This window comes from Pseudorca crassidens, chromosome 18, assembly GCF_039906515.1.
Source record: "Pseudorca crassidens isolate mPseCra1 chromosome 18, mPseCra1.hap1, whole genome shotgun sequence".
NCBI classification, from domain to species: domain Eukaryota; kingdom Metazoa; phylum Chordata; class Mammalia; order Artiodactyla; family Delphinidae; genus Pseudorca; species Pseudorca crassidens.
The window spans coordinates 1,268,802-1,287,515 of NC_090313.1; positions in this window are offsets into that span (position 1 = coordinate 1,268,802).

Genomic DNA, 18,714 nt, shown 5'->3' on the forward strand with positions numbered 1-18,714 from the left:
CTTTCAAGTTTGAAATAAGAACCTCAGGCCCCCATGAGCCAAAAGCCTTCGGTCTGTTGACAGTTCAGAGCATCTAAATTCCTGCTTTCTCACAGGGAAAACGACATCTCAGCAACAAGAATCTATTTCTACAATGCATGAGAATTCTGAACATCCTGCTGTTTATTTCTGGAGACGTCCCAGCACTGATACCACCACCAGCACCCCCGCCTTTCTGTTAAGGTGAATCTGGTGACTCAGCGCTGGTCACCACCAGCCGCAGGCGCACCTCATGAACAAGCTTCCGGCTCCTGCGTGTCCTGCATTCGTTGGGAACCACCGGGGGCCCTTTCTGCAAGCACTGCTGGGGTCTCCCACCCCCAACGCCAGCCCCTTCCCAGGGAATCAGGGACTCATCCACACGTGGCCAAACTGCAGAAGCACAGTATCTCCTTCCAGATGCTCTGAAATGCGAGGACAGTGACAGGGACTCAGCCACCTGATGGCGCTACCTCCCTCCCGAGACAGAAGGGGGATGGCCCCACAGACAGGGGTGCTCGCGCAGCACGCGTCCGCGTCCAGCAGGCTCGAGGGCAGCCCCAAACAGGCGAAGGAGGCATCAGGACACTGGCTCCCCGGTGGGCAGAAGGCAGCCACTGAAAAGGGGGTGAAGGTTACATAGGACGCTCAGTTTATCAACACCTTATAATCCGTTACATGTAAGTTTTATCTCCAAGTCCCCACGCCCGTCAGGACGGACGGTCCAGGAGTGGGACTGTGGCGCGGTTTAACCAAACCACCAGGAGGACCCGGTAAGGTCTCTGGACTCTCTTCTCTGGTGTTGGCTTCTCTCATCCAAAACTAGCTTCTGCTTAAAGCTCTGTATCGTCAGCCTTGTTCTTCGGGCAATTTCCCTCCACACAGCTTTCCTCCGCCTCTGAGGTCTACTTAGCCCCGGCTTTTAATAATTGAAATGTCTGACAACCTCAAAAATAACTTTTCCAGGCAAATAAATCTCTGACCCTTCAAGTGTTGTTGTTTGCTTGTTTGAAGACAATCTCTCGGTGGCGAGGACCCCGCAGGGCACACTGGGGTGGGGTGTTTGTGTCCTGCTGGGACCCCGTTTGGCTTTGTCCCAGCAGCCAGGCCCCAGCAGCCCGGAACCCCGAGCTCCACTGAACCGACAGGCTCATCCCCCGCACTGCAAAGACCCACTAGTGTCATCTTTGCGGTCCTTCGCTGAGTGGACAGCAATGGATTCCGCATCACAGCCCGGCCATTCCCGCCTCAACCGTGTCGGGACCTGTGAGGGGGCTGGGGGCTGACTGCTCCCCGTGCGGCGGGCAGTGGGTCCTGCACCTCCCAGTTAACTACATGCTCTGTGCACGGGTCAGGAACCACAGTCGGTCAGCTGCCCGTAGACATGGACGTGACATCACCCCTCCCTGCTGGCCGCTCTGTGGACGTGATGGGCGGCGTGCGGAGCAGGCTTCCCTCCGGGCTCAGGCGGGAGGAATCCCTCCCGGTCCACCTGCCAAATGGGCTGCTTTCACTCCTTCTCACCTCTCAGCAAAGCATACTTTTCCCACCACAAAAGTGCGGGATAAAGGGAAGGAACTCCATCTCTCCCCTCTCTGAAGCAGAAACCTTCCTACTTCCTCCAACTTTTCCCAAATAGGAACACATGATTCCAAAATTAACAACAGATGCTCGTCAGCGTGGCCTGAAGCAACTTTGGTGTAGGTTGAGCTGCCTTAGATCACCCAAGGGAGCTGAGCTGTCTTGGTGCCGCGAGGACACTCCTATAAGAGCAATGCCTCCTACAAGGCAGCTCGAGACCCAAAACCAAAGACTCTGTGCTGCCGGCAGCTCCTCTAAACCACAGTCACCTGGGAGACATGGTTCCCGAGGACCCTCGGAGCTCTGACATCAGACGGGGGTTTTTAGCCGGAAACGGGGAAGAGGATGGGCCCTGGAGCCTGCAAACCTGATTGGACTCTGGCTTTACAAAGTTTAGCCCTGCAACCTTGAATAACTTACTTAACTTGATCTCAGATATCGCATCTGTGAAATAAGTACAGCAACACTTACAAATAACGGTTAACACTGAAGAGTCAAAATGAAAATATTTAAGTGATAAATTATTCAATAAATGATATTAAGACAACCAACTATCCATTTGAGTAAAAGAAAATTCCTAGACTTTATTCTTCATCTCATGTATTAAAATACATTTCAGATGAAGCAAGTATTTAAATTTGAAAGAAAAAAGGAAGGAAGGAAGAAAGAAAGGAAGGAAGAAAGAAAGAAAGAAGGAGAGAGAGAGGGAGGGAGGAAGGAAGGAAGGATGGAAGGAAGAAAAGCAAGAGATGAAAACAAGATTTTTCTGTTTATATTTTTACAATTTTACAATCTTGAAATGAAAAGGCTGCTCTAAGGAAAATCTGGTCACCTTTCTGGATGCAAAATCCTGAGGACTGAGAAAAAGACTGATAAAATTAACGGTATAATGCTTTTTAAACTCTATTTGTCAGATGATATCCGTCTAGCCCAACAATAATGATTGGCGTTTGGGATTGTACGTAGGAACAGAACATTCTCCCGCGCAAATGGATTTTTTTTTTTTGAAATAAACATAATAAATAAAGAAAAACTGAGGAAAGTTTTCTGTACACTTGACAAAGCAGTAATTTCCATAACATACAAAAGATAAAGAAAAGAGCAGGCTCCCCTTCATGGCAATAGCTCCCCATGAACCAGTCTTTCCAAAGATAACAAGTATAAATTCTGAACACAGTATAAAAAACTACTATTTGAAGGTACCAGAGTGTGACTAAAAGCAGGGAAAGGCTGGGATCCTTGTGACGGTGGAGGTTCCGTGTTCTGGCTGTGCTGATCTCTGTATCCTAGCTGCAACATTGCTCCATAGTTTTACCATTGGAGGGAAACTGGGTAAAGCGTACAGGAATCTCTCTGCTTTACTTTTTACAATTGAGTGTGAATCTTCAATTATCTCAAAATTTTAAAAAATTAATTAAAAATCATTTTTTGTCATTTACAGGATTACAGAATAAAAGCTTAATTCATATGATTATCTCAACATATGTATAGAAAGCATTGACAAAATTCAACAAACATTCATGATTAAAAAAAAACAACAACAGGGTTTCCCTGGTGGCGCAGTGGTTGAGAGTCCACCTGCCGATGCAGGGGATGCGGGTTCGTGCCCCGGTCCGGGAGGATCCCACAGGCCGCGGAGCGGCTGCGCCCGTGAGCCATGGCCGCTGGGCCTGCGCGTCCGGAGCCTGTGCCCTGCAGCGGGAGAGGCCACAGCAGTGAGAGGCCTGCATACAGCCAAAAAAATAATAATAATAATTAATTAATTAATTTTTAAAAAACCCAAACCACTTACATTAGCACCAATAAAAGGGAGACATATGTAGGTACAATCTAACAAAATATAAAGAAAGACATAAACAAAATATATAGATGTATAACATCTATATGAGGAAAACGACAAAGCTCTGTTGAAAGAAATTGAATTTTCTTTCAAAAATTGATTGAAAAAGAAATCAATCTTTCAAAAGTGAAGAACTCTTAGGTGCTGTTATGAAGAGATGTGTTCAGTAAGCTGCACTTAACGTCAGAGGTGGAAACTTATGTATTCACATCTGTCTGCGTAAAAGAATTTGGAAAGATTCTTGATGATAATAAAAGTGGTTGGAAGCTAACAGAGCAGACGGGACCAAAAGTGGAGGTTTTATGTTGTCTTAGTTTTTGAACCCTGAACCATGTGAGTACATTACCAACTCAAAGGTAAAAATAGTTGTATCCATAATAATAATAATAAATAAACATTGGCTGTTGAAAAGACAGATAGTGAGGGGGGCAGAAGACGAACATGGCCTCCATTGAGCCAGAAGAACGCGGTGAACACTCTTCCTCCGTCTTCTTTTCCCCCACAAGTAAAAGGATTCGTTGAGCAGAGCTCCCCGAGTGCCAACCTGGCCCTTTGGTTAGTGGCCGGCAGCAAGCGTGTCCTGCCGACACTCCCCTTGTCCTCCGCTGAAGCCCTCAGGCCCAGGAGACCGTCGTCCACTGCTGCCTTTACTTCAGCCACATGAGAGGGGCGTCCTCGGGCGTGGCTGGGGGTCTGCCGCTCACCAGTGTGAGCGGCTCAGACTCAGGACCTTGGGGGCCTCGTTTGGGGTGAGTCACTTTGGAGATGCCTGTGGCCTGTCTTAGTCTGTCTGGGCTGCTGCAGCCGAACACCAAGACTGGTGGCTTACAGACAAGACATTTGTTTCTCACCGTCCTGGGGGCTGGAAGCCTGAGGTCGGGGAGCCAGCAGGGTTGGGCTCGGTGGGGACCCTCTCGTGGTGCCCATACACGGCAGAGAGCAGGGGGGGAAGCAAGCTCGCTCTGAGGGCACTGATCCCACCCTGGGGGGCCCCACCCTCATGCCCTCAGATAATCCTAGTCCCCTCCCAAAGGCCCCCTCCTGACGCTTCACTCGGGGAGGGGAAGGGCTTCAACATATGACTGGGGGGGGGGGAGGGTCACAAACATCCAGGCCATGATGTTGAGCTCCCACCGAGTCCAGAGCTCAAGAGTGGGTTCTGTTTGTGCCCTAGTGCTCAGCAGAGGTAGGCACGTGGTGACCCCCACCTCTACATTCCCGGACCAGAGGGCTCCCTCAACGGCTCCCCAGGGCTTAAAGGACCCTCCCCAAACACGATGAACACCGGACGCCCATCAGAATAAGCACACCCGAACCTCCCTGGTCCTCCCCCAAACCTGCCTCCCCTCGCTCAGGCCAGAGGCCCTCCTGCTTCTCGCGGACTCCACCCCACCGACCGCGAGGGTTTACCCCCCAGGTGGCCTTGAAGCTGTGTGGCCCCGCCCGTGGCCAGTGCCGCCCCCAAGTCCATCCCCCACCCATGCAGCCGAGGCCCGCTCCCCACCCTGCTGGGGGGCCCTCCACTCCCCGCTCACACACGCAGCACCCAGGGGCCTCCCTCTGCCGCTGGGCAGGAAGCACGTCCCGGGGCCCACGCGCCTCCCCGGGGCTCGGTTCCCACGCACGGCGGCGGCGCACAGGCCCTCCCCCCACTCGCCCTCCCCCGCCTATGAAGGTTGGAGTCCCTCCTTCCCCAGGATCTTCTCCGCCCCCCCCCCGTGGGAGGAAGGACACCTCCCTGAGTGCAGATCTCACACCACAGTCAGGGCCTGCATTCCAGCTGTGCCTTCACGTTTATTTGTACAATTTATTGGTTAAGATTTGCCCCATTAAACAAGGTGAGCTCTTTGAGAAAGGCGCTATGTGTACATTTTTAATTTATTGTGTGCCCCTCATCTCCACGGTTCTTGGGGGATAAAGTGCACTTGGTAAATAATCATCAAATCAATGAATGGGAGTCGGAGAAGATGGCGGAGGAGTAAGACGCGGAGATCACCTTCCTCCCCACAAATACATCAGAAATACATCTACACGTGGAACAGCTCCTACAGAACACCTACTGAAGGCTGGCAGAAGACCGCAGACCTCCCAAAAGGCAAGAACCCCCCACGTACCTGGGTAGGGCAAAAGGAAAAAGAATAAACAGAGACAAAAGAATAGGGACGGGACCAGCACCAGCGGGAGGGAGCTGTGAAGGAGGAAAGGTTTCCACACACTAGGAGCCCCTTCGCGGGCGGAGACTGCGGGGGTCGGAGGGGGGGAGCTTTGGAGCCGCGGAGGACAGAGCAGCAACAGGGGTGCGGAGGGCAAAGCGGGGAGATTCCCGCACAGAGGATCGGTGCCGACCAGCACTCACCAGTCCGAGAGGCTTGTCTGCTCGCCCGCCGGGGCGGGCGGGGCTGGGAGCTGAGGCTCGGGCTTCGGTCGGAGCGCAGGGAGAGGACTGGGGTTGGCGGCGTGAACACAGCCTGCAGGGGGCTAGTGCGCCACGGCTAGCCAGGAGGGAGTCCGGGGAAAAGTCTGGAGCTGCCGAAGAGCCAAGAGACTTTTTCTTCCCTCTTTGTTTCCTGGTGCGCGAGGAGAGGGGATTGAGAGCGCTGCTTAAAGGAGCTCCAGAGACGGGCGCGAGCTGCGGCTTAAAGCGCGGACCCCAGAGACGGGCATGAGACGCTAAGGCTGCTGCTGCCGCCACCAGGAAGCCTGTGTGCGAGCACAGGTCACTCTCCACACCCCCTTCCAGGGAGCCTGTGCAGGCCGCCACTGCCAGGTTCCCGGGATCCAGGGACAACTTTCCAGGGAGAACGCGCGGCGCGCCTCAGGCTGGTGCAACGTCACGGCGGCGCAACGTCTCGCTGGCCTCTGCCGCCGCAGGCCCGCCCCACACTCCGCGCCCCTCCCTCCCCGAATCAGCGGCTCCTTTAACCCCATCCTGTCTGACCAAAAAAACAGACGCCCTCCAGCGACCTACACGCAGAGGCGGGGCCACATCCAAAGCCGAACCCGGGAGCTGTGAGAACAAAGAAGAGAAAGGGAAATCTCTCCCAGCAGCCTCAGGAGCAGCGGATTAAAGCTCCACAATCAACTTGATGTTCCCTGCATCTGTGTACTACATGAATAGACAATGAATCATCCCAAATTAAGGAGGTGGACTTTGAGAGCAAGATTTATGATTTTTTTCCCCTTTTCCTCTTTTGGAGAGTGTGTATGTGTATGCTTCTGTGTGAGATTTTGTCTGTATAGCTTTGCTTCCACCATTTGTCCTAGGGTTCTGTCCGTCCGTATTTTTGTTTGTTTTTCTTTTTAAAAAAAGTTTTTCTTAATAATTATTTTTTATTTTAATAACTTTATTTTATTTTATCTTTATTTTATTTTATCCTCTTTCTTTCTTTCTACTTTTTCTCCCTTTTATTCTGAGCCATGTGGATGAAAGGCTCTTGGTGCTGCAGCCAGGAGTCAGTGCTGTGCCTCTGAGGTGGGAGAGCCAACTTCAGGACACTGGACCACGAGAGACCTCCCAGCTCCACGTAATATCAAACAGTGAAAATCTGCCAGAGATCTCCATCTCAACACCAAGACCCAGCTTCACTCAACGACCAGCAAGTTACAGTGCTGGACACTCTACACCAAACAACTAGCAAGACAGGAACACAACCCCATCCGTTAGCAGAGAGGCTGCCTAAAATCATAATAAGGCCACAGACACCCCAAAACACACCACCAGACGTGGACCTGCCCACCAGAAAGAAAAAATCCAGCCTCATCCACCAGAACACAGGCACTAGTCCCCTCCACCAGGAAGCCTACACAACCCACTGAACCAACCTTAGCCACTGGGGACAGACACCAAAAACAACGGGAACTACGAACCCGCAGCCTGCAAAAAGGAGACCCCACACACAGTAAGATAAGCAAAATGAGAAGACAGAAAAACACACAGTAGATGAAGGAGCAAGGTAAAAACCCACCAGACCTAACAAATGAAGAGGAAATAGACAGTCTACCTGAAAAATAACTCAGAATAATGATAGTAAAGATATCCAAAATCTTGAAAATAGAATAGAGAAAATGCAAGAAACATTTACCAAGGACCTAGAAGAACTAAAGAGGAAACAAGCAACGATGAACAACACAATAAATGAAATTAAAAATACTCTAGAAGGGATCAATAACAGAATAACTGAGGCAGAAGAACGGATAAGTGGCCTGAAAGATAAAATAGTGGAAATAACTACTGCAGAGCAGAATAAAGAAAAAAGAATGAAAAGAACTGAGGACAGTCTCAGAGACCGCTGAGACAACATTAAACACACCAACATTCGAATTATAGGGGTCCCAGAAGAAGAAGAAGAGAAAAAGAAAGGGACTGAGAAAATATTTGAAGAGATTATAGTTGAAAACTTCCCTAATATAGGAAAGGAAATAGTTAATCAAGTCCAGGAAACACAGAGAGTCCCACACAGGATAAATCGAAGGAGAAACACGCCAAGACACATATTAATCAAACTATCAAAAATTAAATACAAAGAAAACATATTAAAAGCAGCAAGGGAAAAATAACACACAAGGGAATCCCCATAAGGTTAACAGCTGATCTTTCAGCAGAAACTCTGCAAGCCAGAAGGGAGTGGCAGAACATATTTAAAGTGATGAAGGAGAAAAACCTACAACCAAGATTACTCTACCCAGCAAGGATCTCATTCAGATTTGATGGAGAAATTAAGACCTTTACAGACAAGCAAAAGCTGAGAGAGTTCAGCATCACCAAACCAGCTTTACAATAAATGCTAAAGGAACTTCTCTAGGCAAGAAACACAAGAGAAGGAAAAGACTTACAATAACAAACCCAAAACAATTAAGAAAATGGGAATAGGAACATACATATTGATAATTACCTTAAATGTAAATGGATTAAATGCTCCCACCAAAAGGCACAGATTGGCTGAATGGATACAAAAACAAGACCCCTATATATGCTGTCTACAAGACACCCAATTCAGACCTAGAGACACATACAGACTGAAAGTGAGGGGATGGAAAAATATATTCCATGCAAATGGAAATCAAAAGAAAGCTGGAGTAGCAATTCTCATATCAGATAAAATAGACTTTAAAATAAAGACTATTAGAAGAGACAAAGAAGGACACTACATAATGATCAAGGGATGGATCCAAGAAGAAGACATAAAAATTGTAATTTTTTATGCACCCAACATAGGAGCACCTCAATACATAAGGCAAATACTGACAGCCATAAAAGGGGAAATCGACAGTAACACATTCATGGTAGGGGAGTTTAACATCCCACTTTCACCAATGGACAGATTATCCAAAATTAAAATAAATAGGGAAACACAAGCTTTAAATGATACATTAAACAAGATGGACTTAATTGATATTTATAGGACATTCCATCCAAAAACAACAGAATACACATTTTTCTCAAGTGCTCATGGAACATTCTCCAGGATAGATCATATCTTGCATCACAAATCAAGCTTTGGTAAATTTAAGAAAATTGAAATTGTATCAAGTATCTTTTCCGACCACAATGCAATGAGACTAGATATCAATTACAGGAAAAGATCTGTAAAAAATACAAACACATGGAGGCTAAACAATACACTACTTAATAACGAAGTGATCACTGAAGAAATCAAAGAGGAAATCAAAAAATACCTAGAAACAAATGACAATGGAGACACGACGACCCAAAACCTATGGGATGCAGCAAAAGCAGTTCTAAGAGGGAAGTTTATAGCAATACAATCCTACCTTAAGAAACAGGAAACATCTCAAATAAACAACCTAACCTTGCACCTAAAGCAATTAGAGAAAGAAGAACAAAAAAACCCTAAAGTTAGCAGAAGGAAAGAAATCATAAAGATCAGATCAGAAATAAATGAAAAAGAAATGAAGGAAACGATAGCAAAGATCAATAAAACTAAAAGCTGGTTCTTTGAGAAGATAAACAAAATTGATAAACCATTAGCCAGACTCATCAAGAAGAAAAGGGAGAAGACTCAAATCAATAGAGTTAGAAATGGAAAAGGAGAAGTAACAACTGATACTGCAGAAATACAAAGGATCATGAGAGATTACTACAAGCAACTCTATGCCAATAAAATGGACAACCTGGAAGAAATGGACAAATTCTTAGAAATGCACAACATGCCGAGACTGAACCAGGAAGAAATAGAAAATATGAACAGATCAGTCACAAGCACTGAAGTTGAAACTGTGATTAAAAATCTTCCAACAGGGCTTCCCTGGTGGTGCAGTGGTTGAGAGTCCGCCTGCCGATGCAGGGGACACAGGTTCGTGCCCCGGTCCGGGAGGATCCCACGTGCCGCGGAGCGGCTGGGCCCGTGAGCCATGGCCGCTGAGCCTGCGCGTCCGGAGCCCGTGCTCCGCAATGGGAGAGGCCACAACAGTGAGACGCCCGCGTAACGCAAAAAAAAAAAAAAAAAAAAAATCTTCCAACAAACAAAAGCCCAGGACCAGATGGCTTCACAGGCGAATTCTATCAAACATTTAGAGAAGAGCTAACACCTATCCTTCTCAGACTCTTCCAAAATATAGCAGAGGGAGGAACACTCCCAAACTCATTCTACGAGGCCACCATCACCCTGATACCAAAACCAGACAAAGATGTCACAAAGAAAGAAAACTACAGGCCAATATCACTGATGAACATAGATGCAAAAATCCTCAACAAAATACTAGCAGACAGAATCCAACAGCACATTAAAAGGATCATACACCATGATCAAGTGGGGTTTATTCCAGGAATGCAAGAATTCTTCAATATATGCAAATCAATCAACCTGTTACACCATATAAACAAATTGAAGGAGAAAAACCATATGATCATCTCAATAGATGCAGAGAAAGCTTTCGACAAAATTCAACACCCATTTATGATAAAAACCCTGCAGAAAGTAGGCATAGAGGGAACTTTCCTCAACATAATAAAGGCCATATATGACAACCCCACAGCCAACATCATCCTCAATGGTGAAAAACTGAAACTACTTCCACTAAAATAAGGAACAAGACAAGGTTGCCCACTCTCACCACTATTATTCAACATAGTTTTGGAAGTTTTAGCCATAGCAATCAGAGAAGAAAAAGAAATAAAAGGAATCCAAATTGGAAAAGAAGTAAAGCTGTCACTGTTTGCAGATACATGATACTCTACATAGAGAATCCTAAAGATGCTACCAGAAAACTACTAAAGCTAATCAATGAATTCGGTAAGGTTGCAGGATACAAGATTAATGCACAGAAATCTCTGGCATTCCTATACACTAAGGATGAAAAATCTGAAAGTGAAATCAAGAAAACACTCCCATTTACCACTGCAACAAAAAGGATAAAATATCTAGGAATAAACCTACCTAAGGAGACAAAAGACCTGTATGCAGAAAATTATAAGACACTGATGAAAGAAATTAAAGATGACACAAATAGATGGAGAGATATACCATGTTCTTGGATTGGAAGAATCAATATTGTGAAAATGACTCTACTACCCAAAGCAATCTCCAGATTCAATGCAATCCCTATAAAACTACCACTGGCATTTTTCACAGAACTAGAACAAAAAATTTCACAATTTGTATGGAAACACAAAAGACCCCGAATAGCCAAAGCAATCTTGAGGATGAAAAATGGAGCTGGAGGAATCAGGCTCCCAGACTTCAGACTATACTACAAAGCTACAGTAATCAAGAAAGTATGGTACTGGCACAAAAACAGAAATATAGATCAATAGAACAGGATAGAAAGCCCAGAGATAAACCCATGCACATATGGTCACCTTATCTTTGATAAAGGAGGCAAGAATATACAGTGGAGAAAAGACAGCCTCTTCAATAAGTGGTGCTGGGAAAACTGGACAGGTACATGTAAAAGCATGAAATTAGAACACTCCCTAACACCATACAAAAAAATAAACTCAAAATAGATTAAAGACCTAAGTGTAAGGCCAGACACTATCAAACTCTTAGAGGGAAACATACGCAGAACACTCTATGACATAAATCACAGCAAGATCCTTTTTGACCCACCTCCTAGAGAAATGGAAATAAAAACAAAAATAAACAAATGGGAACTAATGAAACTTCAAAGCTTTTGCACAGCAAAGGAAACCATAAACAAGACCAAAAGACAACCCTCAGAATCGGAGAAAATATTTGCAAATGAAGCAACTGACAAAGGATTAATCTCCAAGATTTACAAGCAGCTCATGCAGCTCAATAACAAAAAAACAAACAACCCAATCCAAAAATGGGCGGAAGACCTAATTAGACATTCCTCCAAAGAAGATATACAGATTGCCAACAAACACACGAAAGAATGCTCAACATCATTAATCATTAGAGAAATGCAAATCAAAACTACAATGAGGTATCACCTCACACCAGTCAGAATGGCCATCATCAAAAAATTTAGAAACAATAAATGCTGGAGAGGGTGCGGAGAAAAGGGAACCTCTTGCACTGTTTGTGGGAATGTAAATTGCTACAGCCACTATGGAGAACAGTATGGAGGTTCCTTAAAAAACTACAAATAGAACTACCATATGACCCAGCAATCCCACTACTGGGCATATACCCTGAAAAAAACATAATTCAAAAAGAGTCATGTACCAAAATGTTCATTGCAGCTCTATTTACAATAGCCAGGACATGGAAGCAACCTAAGTGTCCATCATTGGATGAATGGATAAAGAAGATGTGGCACATATATACAATGGAATATTACTCAGCCATAAAAAGAAACGGAATTGAGATATTTGTAGTGAGGTGGATGGACCTAGAGTCTGTCATACAGAATGAAGTAAATCAGAAAGAGAAAACCAAATACCATATGCTAACACATATATATGGAATCTAAGAAAAAAGAAAAAAAAGGTCATGAAGAACCTAGGGGTAAGACGGAAATAAAGACACAGACCTACTAGAGAATGGACTTGAGGATACGGGGAGGGGTAAGGGTAAGCTGTGACTAAGTGAGAGATGGCATGGACATATATACACTACCAAACGTAAGGTAGATAGCTAGTGGGAAGCGGCCGCATAGCACAGGGAGATCAGCTCAGTGCTTTGTGACCACCTAGAGGGGTGGGATAGGGAGGGTGGGAGGGAGGGAGATGCGAGAAGGAAGAGATAGGGGAATATATGTATATGTATAACTGATTCACTTTGTTATGAAGCAGAAACTAAGACACCATTGTAAAGCAATTATACTCCACTGAAGATGTTAAAAAAAATCAACGAACGAATGTGAGAAGTGGGGGGAAGGGGAGGGGCAGCGCGGTGCACAGCTGACAGCGAGACTCTCTCACACGTGTTCCCCACCCTCAGGGAGCGGTGATGGCAGCCGCGCTGTGACCCTGAGCCCCAATGTTCCCCCACCCTGGGCAGCTTCCCACGGCCCAGACCTGAGGAACTGAAGCAAAGCGCCGTTTCTGGAGAGACAGACCACAGACGCCGAGGCAGCCCCAGCGCCCACATGTCTGTGTCTGAAAAGCCGCTTCTCACAGGGACTTGCAGGGTTCATCACCCTGGATCTTATCTACGGTTGGTGACGCAGCGATCTATCTGGACGCCCATCTGGCACAGAATTCCAGCCAAGCCGTCTGACGGGAGGGAGGCCTGGGAGGGCCCTGAACCCGCGGGCACCTTGGGGACATGTCTCTGCTCACGTGGTGCAGGGCTGTACAGGGTTCGTGTGCTTGAGGGATCGCGTCTCCAGGGGCCCTCACACTGACCCCCCAGGATCCGGGAATGTGCCCCCTGGTGGCAGCGGGGACTCTGCGGATGAGAAGAAGTGGGATGTTGAGATGGGTGATAAGGGAAGGAGGGAAGCGGGAGGGTCCGAGTCAGAGAGACCCCGGGAGGAGGGGGGGCTGCAGGCGGGGAAGGAGCCCGGACGGATGCGCCTGGGACACCTTTACCTACGGTAGACTCTGACCTCCAGAGCCGCAGAGAGTACCCCACCCTGGAAAGGCCAGTCCATCCTGGACGAGGACTGCGTGCCGGGCCGGGGCTGGGGGTGGCGGGCGGGGGACTCGGCGCGCGGAGTGGAGGTCACAGCCGGGCGCACACTTTCAGACGCTCGCTCGAGAGCAGGTTGGGCCGAGGGGGCCGGCGCTGTGGGGGAGGGGTGTGTTGGTGCTCGCGCAGACCCCGGGGAAGGAGGGCTTCTGGGCGGCCAGCTCCCATCAGAACGCTTCACACGCCTGTGGCTCAATCTAGTTGGAATTCCGGCAGAGCGGTCACCACCCCCGTGTGGGTCTCAGCCCACCTCTCCCCCTGGCCTCTGCGCCCTCTCCACTCCCCACCTCAACTCCTGGGCGCACAGACCCCTCCGGGCACTCACTTGGAGGGTGAACAAGTCCCTGGCGGTTTGGGGCTGCCCTTGGGCGCCTGTACTCCAGCCCCACGTGGCAGGATTGTGCCACCTATGTCTTGTGTGCCCAGTCCAGAGCCTGGCCTGGAGACCAGATCATGACAAAAAACAGGGAGAAGCCACCAGGGAAACCTGAACACCGATATCTGATGACTTTAAGGAATCACTGTCAATTATTTTCGTTGTAAACATGGAATTGTGGTTTCATGAGGATTTTTTTAGTTCTTATCTAACTTTTAGAAATACTTTCTGAAAAATTTATGGATAAAGTAATATGACGTCTGGGACTGGCTTAAAATAGCCCCATGAGGAAATGGGTGGGGTGTAGACAAAACAAGGCCAGCTGCGGGCTGCATCCTTGCGGTGGTGACGGGCCGGGGGCTGGTTTGCACGGTCCCTGACGAGCATGAGAAACTTCCACGATGAGCGTGAACTGCCCCGTGCCTTACCTTCCCCCGCAGGGCCCTCTCTGACCCCTGAGCCAAGAGGCTGGGCTGGGTGCACACCCTCCACCAAGTGGAGAACAAGGGGACCCACGGGGCATCTCACTTGCAATGATCTGCTGTCGACCCCTCGGGCCTCAGGGACACACGTGTCGGGGATCTTCTCTACGACTGTCCCAGCCTTGCCGTCACCTTCCTTCGCTTTCCTCTCCAGGACGGCCTTCCCGCTGGGGAGTTTAGGGGCAGGCAAAGGGGCACGGCGTACCCCAAACAACTCGGAGGGGAAAGGCCGGCAGGTGGAAGGCCTCCATTCGCCTGGCTCACCTGTGTCCCTCGTGTGGAGTCTTCACAACCCAAACCCCGGGCCACGCCAGGGACAGAGGGTCACCTCTACCGACACCGGGCTTTTGCTAAAGCTGGCAGCCGCCACGCTCACTGCCTCCCCGCCTTGTGTAACACAGGAAGCAGCCTGTTTTGATAAGACAGAGCTACAAGCTGGGAAATCAGATAAGCTGGGCTGGACAAAAGCGTTTCCTTTGCCGCATTCCAGGCCCAGGAGCCTGGTCTCGTTTTGGAAAGGTTAGGGGAGCCCAGGGCGACCTCGAAACGTCGGAGGCTGCACTGGCGGCCTGTGACGGTCCGGGGGCTCCATCACCGTCAGGAGAAGCAGCCACGTGCCAGACAGGCTGAGGGACTTTGCAGCCATTTTCCTGGCTCTAAACACCATTGCAGCGTTTCCTCTCCCAAGTCCCCGAAGTGTCAGTAAAGGTCAAACGGTCCCTTTATCCACTCGCTCTGTTGCCTTTGGTCCAAATCTCAGAAACAGACACCGGAAGCGTCAAGTAGAGACTTAGGTGAGGTAGAGGTACCCTGACTTCTGCAGCCCCAGACGGCGGGCATGACCTCAGATAAACACCAGCAGCAGCTCCCCAAACAGAGCCCCTGAGCTGTGAGGTCGGCCCAGGGGTGAGGCTGGTGAGAGGCGCAGGGCCTAGGAGACCGGAGGGGCCGTGATCGCCTGAGACGTGGCTGGACGTGGGCCAGGGCTGTTGACGGGGACGGAGGCCACGTGCCCTCGTGGGCAGCCTGGGAGCTGCTGAGGTCCCCACCGCCAGAGAGCATGGACCTCGATGTCACCGTGTGGTCTGGCGTTCAGGCTGAGCTGCAGTGGGGAGGCCAACATGCACAGAGGCCGGCAGGGGACAGGGACCTGGGCCCTCAGCTCCCGCTGCCCCGCCACTTCCCGGGGTTCGAAGGTGTGTGAGGCCTGGGGTCGTGCTGAAAACTTGGCCACGTGGCTGGAAGGCATGGGTGGAGCACGTGCCCCGAGGAGGGAGGAGACGAAGGACGCAGAAACCGGGCATCGTCGCGGCGTCAGCTTAAAGCCGCTGGCCCAGCGGGCACCGCATTCGAGCAGTGAAGCTTCCTGCAGGTGCTTCAATCAGAATTGAGAAAACACCGGCGTCCTTAGCAGACACCGATTATTATCAATTACGATGGTGACGATGACTTTTTACTTCCTCCAAACCCCCCCGGTGCCCCTAGCACCAGGCAGTGCCCAGCGCCAGCCGAGGCACACAGGGGCCTGAGACAAAAGGAAGAACGCACGCCTCTGGGTACACGTGCTTATGGGTGTTTTTAATCGTTTTTCTGGAACATTAAAAGTATTTGAGAAAGATGTTGAAAAATTGAAAAGTAGGCACATTAAAACTCACAATGTTATTTTAAGTTTAAATATTTTATTTATACCAAAAAGAATAGTTATTATAATTTAACTTTATTGGATTTAATGGAATGGAAATAAAGGCATTGATAATATTTTCAAAATGCACTTCTGAAAAAAAAATAACCATTAACTGAAAAAAGACAAAGCCACACGTATGGGGACACGTGTGGAAATCAAGAAAATACAGTGAACACACACCAGTGTTCACAGCAGCCAAAAAGTGGAAACAACCCCAAAATCTCTCAACTGATGAAGAGACAAACAAAATGTGGTCCATCCACACAATGGAACATTCTCCAGCCAAAGAAACCATCGACGCTCCAGCGTGCGCCGAAGCGGGATGAACCTTGGAAACGCCAGCTGAGTGTTAAGAGGCCCGTCACACAAGACACAGGTCGCACGCGCGCGCTACGTGGAACCTCCAGAGGGGCCCATCCATGGGGACGGAGAGAAGGTTGTGGCTGCCAGGGGCTGGGGGAGGGTTTCCCTGTAGTGATGGGATGTCCTAGAACTCCACGGGGGGGGGTGGTGGTGCAACACTGTGAATCCACTACACGCCACACTGAAACGCCTAAGTCCTTGTGGATTTCACCTCAATGCATGATTCTTTCCCTAAAGGTGTGACACACAGAGAATGCATGAAGTTAACACTGATGGGATGACCTGGATCAGTCAGATGGGACGCGTTTCCCAGCGGCGACGTGGAGATGTCTCTTAATGTGAAAGATGACAGCAGCATCCCCACCTTCCGTGGATGGCAGGAAGGGCTGGAAGCCCTGAAAGACCGTAGACACACTGAACTCCGCAGAACTGGATTCAAACTCAGTTCAAGTGCTTCTGCCTCTGACACCAGGCAAGACGCTTGCCCTCTCTGAGCCTCACGCCCCTCGTCTGTAAAATGGGAATAAAAGCAAAATAATGTAATGAAAGTGCTCAAAATGCAGAAATCGACCTTAAGACGCAGCTGCGTCCCACCACCTCCGTCAGTGACACCGCAGTCCTCGGACACCCGCGGATCTCGGGTTTCCAGCACGTACACGATGCCTGGGGCTCAGTTAAGTCCTCAAAGATTTTCCTCTGCAAAACAAATCTTTTTCTGACACAGAGGTGCATTGACTGGGTTCTTACGTGTGAATGGCAGTGACAGTAACAACTAGACTACGTCTTCGGCCTGAGTTTCATAAAAAATTAGAGCAACGTACAGAGCTTGGAGCTCCCCCATTTTACAAAGACGCACTCGATTTACAGGCAGAGTTCTGCAGCCCGTAAAACCCCTCCGCGTTGCCGTGGTCCTCGACAAATGGGCAGGAAGCAGGGGTGTCCGCCGCTCGTGGTGAGCTTTCTGGGCGGCGGGAGGGGAGCTGGGCTCGGCCGGGGCCTGGAGGGCAGCAGCCCCTCGCCTGCACCCGGCCGCTGCCACCCTGCCCCCAAATCACAGCTGCTCCCAGGGCTGCCTGTGTCACACTTGGCGAGCCACACGTGTGCTGAGCCTAAGTTAAACCCCTGGACATCACTAGCTCATCCTCACCCCAGAACATCCCGACCTCTGTCCCCTTTCCCAGCGCACCAGGCCGGCCTCTCCACCTGAGCCCAGCCTCCTGTGGATTACGGGGTCGGGCTCCAGGGTCATATGTGAACTCAGATCTTTCTGGGCGAAGGGGCACACAGTTTCCTCCCACCAGAAAGGGTAACTTCAGAATCTGTATGTACATTTTAATGACATGTTCTGTAGACAGTATGCAATTACATATACTAGTGACCTTGAAGGACACTCACCAGTTTTGCACTCACCCCAGCAGCCCTGCGCACACATCCCTCAATGGCTGTGGACATCCAGATCCTTAAGATGCTCTTTGAACCAACTTAACTTTCCGGTTCCCTTGTTAATCACCTAATAAATATTTGACACTTGTTCGTTCCATATCTGCACGACAGTCAGGTTTTGAAATTTTAAAAACTACACTTTGTCACACCCACAGACAGAAGGACAGACCATCACTTAAGGCAGCTCTGGGCAGGAGCCTGGGGAAGACAGTCCACCTGGCTCTGCGGGCCTCAGGAAATGTACCCCAAGGTCATGTGTTGCAGTCTCGGCGGCGCTGGGACGGCCTGACAGGTCTCCCGAGGGCACTGTGACCGCCACCTCTCGCCTGGCCTGTCCCTGAAGGTTAGAAACTGGCTGTGCGCGCGTTACAATAGCGGGTCAGCTCCACGCTCCTGCAGCTGCTGTAAACGCTTTGGATCCCCCCAGAGGAATATTTCTAGGCCTCGTCAAGCTCATGCCAAGCCAGGTTTTCTGCACTAACTAAAGCAAAGCTCTTCAGTCCGTTTCAAGGTCAGGACTCAGGCCAGCACTTCTACATTTCACCGGAGTTCACAATCTCAGATTCAGTTTCTGTCGGCGGGTGGGTGGGTTCAAACCTGAGGCTGTGCCCTACTCTGCCGCCCTCAGACCGCCTTCCCCATCCCCCTGTGTGAGACCAGCCTCGGAAGGCAGATCAGACCCAGATGCTGGCGCGCCACTCTCACCGCTGCCCTGCAGGGCCGTGCCAAATCCTGGTCCGCAGAGGACCGGCCTGGAGCCCCACGAGAAGAGCAGCCGGGGTGACGCATGAAGGAGGCCCAGGCCCATCTTCCTGGTCCCTGACACGTGTGTCCCCGTCACCAAAGAGGACGAGCCTCAGGGACTT